General features: G+C 29.3%; 1 long non-coding RNA gene across 1 annotated transcript; it reads right to left on the minus strand.

Moving 5' to 3' along the window:
• Positions 1-400: 400 nt before the first annotated feature.
• LOC134229835 (uncharacterized) lies at positions 401-1,787 on the minus strand. Its single transcript, XR_009984236.1, has 4 exons — positions 1,688-1,787; positions 1,236-1,338; positions 896-945; positions 401-512 (listed from the first exon to the last, which is right to left on the minus strand). It is a non-coding gene; the product is annotated as an uncharacterized LOC134229835 (long non-coding RNA).
• Positions 1,788-6,306: the final 4,519 nt, after the last annotated feature.

Below are 6,306 nucleotides of genomic sequence, written 5' to 3' on the forward strand. Positions count from 1 at the left end.
ACTGTGGGATCACTTTGGTTAAATTAATGATAATCAAGTTATGATATACATGTTTGTAGTAAACTAAAGTACGCATTTTTTTTTAAATAAGAGGTTAGATTCATAAAATGACATTGGCCAAGGATTGGGAGAGGTCATTGAAACCTCAACAGGATACACATTTACAATAAAGTGCCAGTGGCCAATGTAAATTTACTGTACAAAGTTAGTGACTAGAGTGACAAACACATGTATTAAATGCAAAAATATATGTAGTACACAACTTCATTGATACAAAGATCCCATAACATGAACAGTTGCTATTTTCCACCAATGTACGTGCCAAAGATCCCAATTATGGAAGATACAAAACTGTCATGTTGCTAGAATCACATCCTCACAGATATAACATGAAATTTGCAGAGGGTTGACAGATAATTGGCGTCACCAACGGATTCACTTTTAGTACGAAGGCTCAGCAAATTCGATGTTGATCATTCAAACAAACACTTCAAACTTTCCTTGCACAATTTCTGAAAGAGGAGATGACCATTTAAGATGTATCATTATTGAAATCCGTATAAATATATGACAAATAATAAACTAAAGCTCTACAAAACAATTGTTCTTTTCTACCTGGCAGATCAGTTTACTGTAGAATATGAATTCACTATCTTGCAATTTTTTGTTCAAATTAGGTTTAATTCTGATATATGTAAAAATGTGAAAAGTTTATAGACAACAGACAAACACCAGACTGTGACACTGATCAAAAAACTCACTTAGGCCTTAAAATGGCTCAGGTGAGCTTAAATGAAAAGGCTAGAGCTGAAGCTCAATGCCTGACTAACATTGAAAAAAATGAATTTCAATTCATGTGATTTTATTGATTAAGAAAATAATGAAGAAATCTTACCATTTTTTTTTATACAGTTCTTGTCCTAAATCTTGTGAGCATCCGGATTCCTGTAAAATGCATGTACTTCATACTAGTTCATAGAAGATGATATCTTTGATTATATTTGATCTATAATAATTATACATACCCATGCAGTTAGCATGTTTAGATTACCTTTCAGAATTCATAGTTAAAAATAATAAGGATATGGAAATTAGGCATGTTAAGAATATAAATCTTTAAATGTTGTTTACTTGGCATAGTTGCAATATTTTTTTAATCTTATGCTTAAAGACATAGATTAATAAAATCAAAGTTAGTTTATTTGTTTTGAATGATAATTTGAGCTGGTTCTCACCATATTCACAAGCCTAGTGACTGACTGGTTAAGCATCTACATGTATAATATGCACTTTTATCAAAGGCCAGGACTGTGAAAATCATCTCAGGCAATGCAGCAACTATTAAAACAATCTAAACATGCAAGATAAGAGCTGAAAATGGTCATGAACATGCATTACAAAATATATAATTAATCACATGTACATCATACTCTGTAAATGTTATCTTGAACAAAGGAAGGTACAAGTAAAATTCTTTACATTAGTACGATTCCAAGCAAGTAAATCCGGGTTAAAATCAATGACCTTAATGATATGTATAGAATTGTTAAATAATTATTACAGAAAAAGTGCTTGTCCTAACGATTTCACCGTCGGGCATTTTATGTATGGTGCCCGGATTAATCAAAAGTAGCAGAAACATTCTTCGTTCGAGGACACATAAAATACTGTACAATATTGTACCTACTGGTCTTAAAAATGTCGTCATCTTCTTCCATCCCAAGCTGACCATGATCCCCCTGTTCGTGGCACTCGTTCCAACTTTCCTTCTGTGGAGCATCAACATGTTTTACTTGAATTTTTAAGTTTCGTTTGAAAATATTCTTCCAATATTATATTATATACAACTCAAAGTAAGTTTTATTTTATTATAATGATTTTATATTATTACTTTGTTTCTTACAAACTAAAATAGTTTTACTGTGGTTTTATGTAATTTAACAACAACTTGGTAAGTTTTCCTGACACCCATGTTTATTGTGTATATACACATTTCACAGACACCTGTAGAGGTACGTCCCTGGTATACCTGTACACAACACCTAGGGGATATTATTCACACCTTTCAATATCCCTGTTGTTTGTATACCTATTACAATAACTTTTGAACAAGGCTGGGGCTAGGTTACACCATTTGGAATTCAAATAAAATATTTAATTAAATGTAGAATTATTGAAATTTCAGCTACTATTATGTATGACAAATAAGGTCATTAATAAAAAATGTTGGTATTTGATTTCATAAATAAAAACATTCCTTGAAAATTAAATTAATAAAGAATTATGATTCAGAATAGACTAAGTCAGCATAAACTGTATTGGAAATTCTTGACTTGTATGAAAAGATTCCAAATAATATTATTAAAGGCACAACCATTGAAGTTTTGTATTAATTTGTAGAACAAATACCATGCAGAGATGTAACTGTTATCTTTCCATTTTCTTTATTAAAAAATGTGTTTCTTATTCATCATGTAAATAAAGAAAAAAAATTAGATTATTAAACAAATGTTAAAGCCAGTTTATTCCTGGATATGGAACATGTCAAAAAAGAGTATTTTTAAAAATAAACTTGGAATTTTATCATGTGTTTATAGTGATTTGATTTACACCATGAATTATAGGTACCAAAAAAAAAGTCAACGAAATTAGATGTTGAATTTAATTTTGATCTGAAAGAATTTTTTTTAATAAACGAATTTTATATATGGACTTCAGTAGCCAAACTTCAATAGTCCATAACTTAGGTTCTGAAATCCTGCAATTGCGTTATTGAATGTCAGTGACTTACTATTTATTAAAGTGACATTGTGCATTATAAGAATTGTAATTTGCACCATAAGCAAATAAAAAAAATTAAAGCTGCAGTCTTATAATTATAAGAAGTGCTTTTCATCTTCGACAGAAGGACTTTAACAGAATTAAAACACTTGTTATAACTTAATAATAAACACGTTTATTTTCCACAAGTTCATCATATTCACCAAATATATTTCCAGGATACCCGAATACAAGCCCATGCATCTGAGTACTAGTTCTCTAATTAACTGAAAGTTTTTCACAACGCAAGTGTCTTTAATAGATGAAAACACACCTATCTCAACTCAGTCAACTGGAATTCTGATTTTTGCAGTTTGATTCCTTATTTCACTGAATTGTTATAAAATACAAAAAATTATAAAAGTTTAAAGTAATTTTAAAAAAATTCAAATACTAGTTTATCACTGTTGTCATATATAAATCACTTTCCAATTTCATACCATGTTATGAATGAGTAAACTAGTTCACTTTCTATATTTTTAAAACAATACTTATAGGTCTATATAATTTACTAGGACTGTATAGTCGTAATTTTCAAAGAAAGAATGGCTTTAGATTATTGAGCTAATACATTGCACATATTAACTAAAAATCTCCTTCTCATATGCTTGATAAATACAAGACTAGCATTGAAAAAAATCATTGAATTTCCCAAGGTTTGATTTTGTAAAATTATTAATTTTTATATAAAAATTGATTGAAAATGTCTGTTTTTGGTAGTAGTTTTTTTAGTCATTAGAACTGCTACAGAAGGCATATAAACCAAGGAACATTGTGAAAGTTTCATAAAATCTTTAGAATTAAAATTTGGATGGCTTGTTACTTCAATACTTGAGGCAGATGTAAGAGTTATTGCTCTTTGTTTATACACGATCATTAGAAAACATCTTAGAACTTCTTGCATTTTTAAAATATAATTAATTTAATAATAAAATTATTATATCTTTTAATTTTTGTTTTCAAAAACTACTAAAATGTTATCATTATTGTTGGGATTAGGAAACACTAGAGTTATATGAGGATATAGGAGTTATCGTTCTTTGTTTTTGTAACTAGTCGTTGTAACCGTCTTCTAAAACCTTTTTTGTGACAAAATTTTATTCAAAACATATCTAAACAATGACAATCTATAAAGATATATTGTAAAATATTAATAAGATATCATATTTACTGGTAGGACTCATTTTTTTCTGTGGGACTCATGTGGGACTTATTTTCCCCGTGGGACTTGTTTTAGTATGTCCCACATGGCATTCGATATTTTTGAAATTCGGTGTTGTTAAAATTAATTGTTCGTCGAGTCCGACTTCGATCCCGATGTTATTGTAATATTAGTCCAATTTAATTGATGACGTAAAAAGTTCGATTCTTCATTGATAAAACTTATTTTGCTATAAAAAATTGTATTTTCAGTGAAAAATTATTTAGATAGTGTTTGTTTTTTTTTTAAACATAAATTTTGGAAATTCGGAACTAACGTATTTCTTAGCCCTACCGTACATTTTTGAAAAGGCGCAAACTTGAAAACGTTGGAAGTGGGAATTTGGAGAGTGGAAGGATCGGTATTTGTGATCTATAATTTGCACAGTCACTGATCTTTGTCAACTTTTAAAGAAAATAACAGAATATGAAGAAGGAAGACTATAGATATTGGATTGATCTACTTCATAACTTGTGAGTGACAAAAATAGAGGCAATCACTGAGTCAGAAATCTGTCTGTAAATGTTACTGTCTATTTGTCCAAGAAAATAGGCTTAAATTCCATTCAGAATGTTTTAATTTGGAAGCGCCTCTGATGCAAAATTAAATGAAACTAAAATGCAAGAAAATACACAAAAAAGTCTTATGTCTTACAATCATGGTAATTTCAGAAAATCTTTCTTTTTGAAGGAAAAAGAGAAGCAGTTCACAAATGTTGATGAGCAGAAGACAAGAAACTCTGGCTGCAAAAAAAAATCTGAGCTCTTGAAAAAGAAAGAAAAAAAGGCTTGAAAATATGAATGATATTCAATCAAAGGATCCAAATGATGAAATTCTGGAAATTCCACATGGAGAGACAATAAGGATTTATGAATTGACCATCTCTGCTCGAACTGCTTGAAAGCACTTGAAACTGTTACCCTGTTGCTGAACAAACTTTTCTCCTAGACTGGAATTAAAAACTGTTCAATTTCTGGCATTAAAACACACTTTAAAACATGCTGAGGAAGGACCCCCCTCTCCTCTTGACCAAGTAAGGTTAAACATTCTGCAAAGAGTTGCGTTTGAATTGAAATTTTTTATACATTTACCAGGAATGAACTACATTACTCATTTACTATGGTTTAATATGTCAGAACTGTCTATTTTAAGTTTTTTAACGAAGATTTTGTTGCCATGGTTGGAAAACAAATAAACAAACAACATTTCTGTGAAATCTTTCAAGATGCTGTATTATAAAACATCTACTGTTACTTTTCTAGCATGAATTCATGCATTTTCATGAATAAACATGAATAATAATATTGCATTTTTTGTTTACAAATAAGCAAGAATGGTTCATGAATTTTATTCATTCATGAACATTCCTGAAAAAATTCATCAAATTATTCATGAACAGTTCATGAAGATCCAATGAACTTATTATTGGACATTCTTGAAATGATGAATCTTCATGCATATGACTCTTCAAGAATTATTCATGAAAAAAAATATTCATGAATATTCATCAATTTTCTTTCATGAATAAAAATTCATGATTTGAAAATGTCCAATTATAAGTTCATAGGATCTTCATGAATATTTCATGAACATTTCATGAATAAAATTCATGAAAAATTCAAGGATTATTCATGATTCATGAATTATTCATGATCGTCTCGCAGGGGATGGCTGCCCTCCCTTTCAAAATCGATGCTGCGTGGCTGTATTTTAGGTTTTTTTTTTATTTCAGGTTACTTTTTATCGTTTGATCCCAATCCTAATCTTATTTAACTTGAAATGTTTCATAGTTAATGTAAGAAATATTTACGTAATGCATTTAATTTAATTTTTGATGAATAAAATCTATGTTGAAATTAGTAAGTCTGAAACAAAATAGTAATCGATATTTGGATGTTAGTAATCTTCAATGCATTGAATGATGAATGTTGTTTTCATGATGAATGTTGTTTTCTTGTCAAAATATCGCTAAAAAACAAATATATTTGAGGCAAATATTGCAATATTATTATTTGACAATCTTTAATCAAGTTGTATATACATAAATAAACAATTTAATTGTATTATATAAATTACATAATTTTTCTAATAATGATTAAGAAGTCTATCAGTATGGAGGTAAAAAAAAGTCAATTTGCCCCTCGATGCTGTAACCACTTTTCATTTCTCTGGAACATGGTGTATGGTGTAACGGTTATGGTTACTGTTGAGCCGGGATATATATTATGTACAGTTGATGTAATCAAGATGAATGTGAAAACGCTTTTTGACTTTTGTTATTTTAT

Source organism: Saccostrea cucullata, unplaced genomic scaffold, assembly GCF_032062105.1.
Source record: "Saccostrea cucullata isolate Sc308-1 unplaced genomic scaffold, CSIRO_AGI_Scuc_v1 ctg444, whole genome shotgun sequence".
Lineage (NCBI taxonomy): Eukaryota > Metazoa > Mollusca > Bivalvia > Ostreida > Ostreidae > Saccostrea > Saccostrea cuccullata.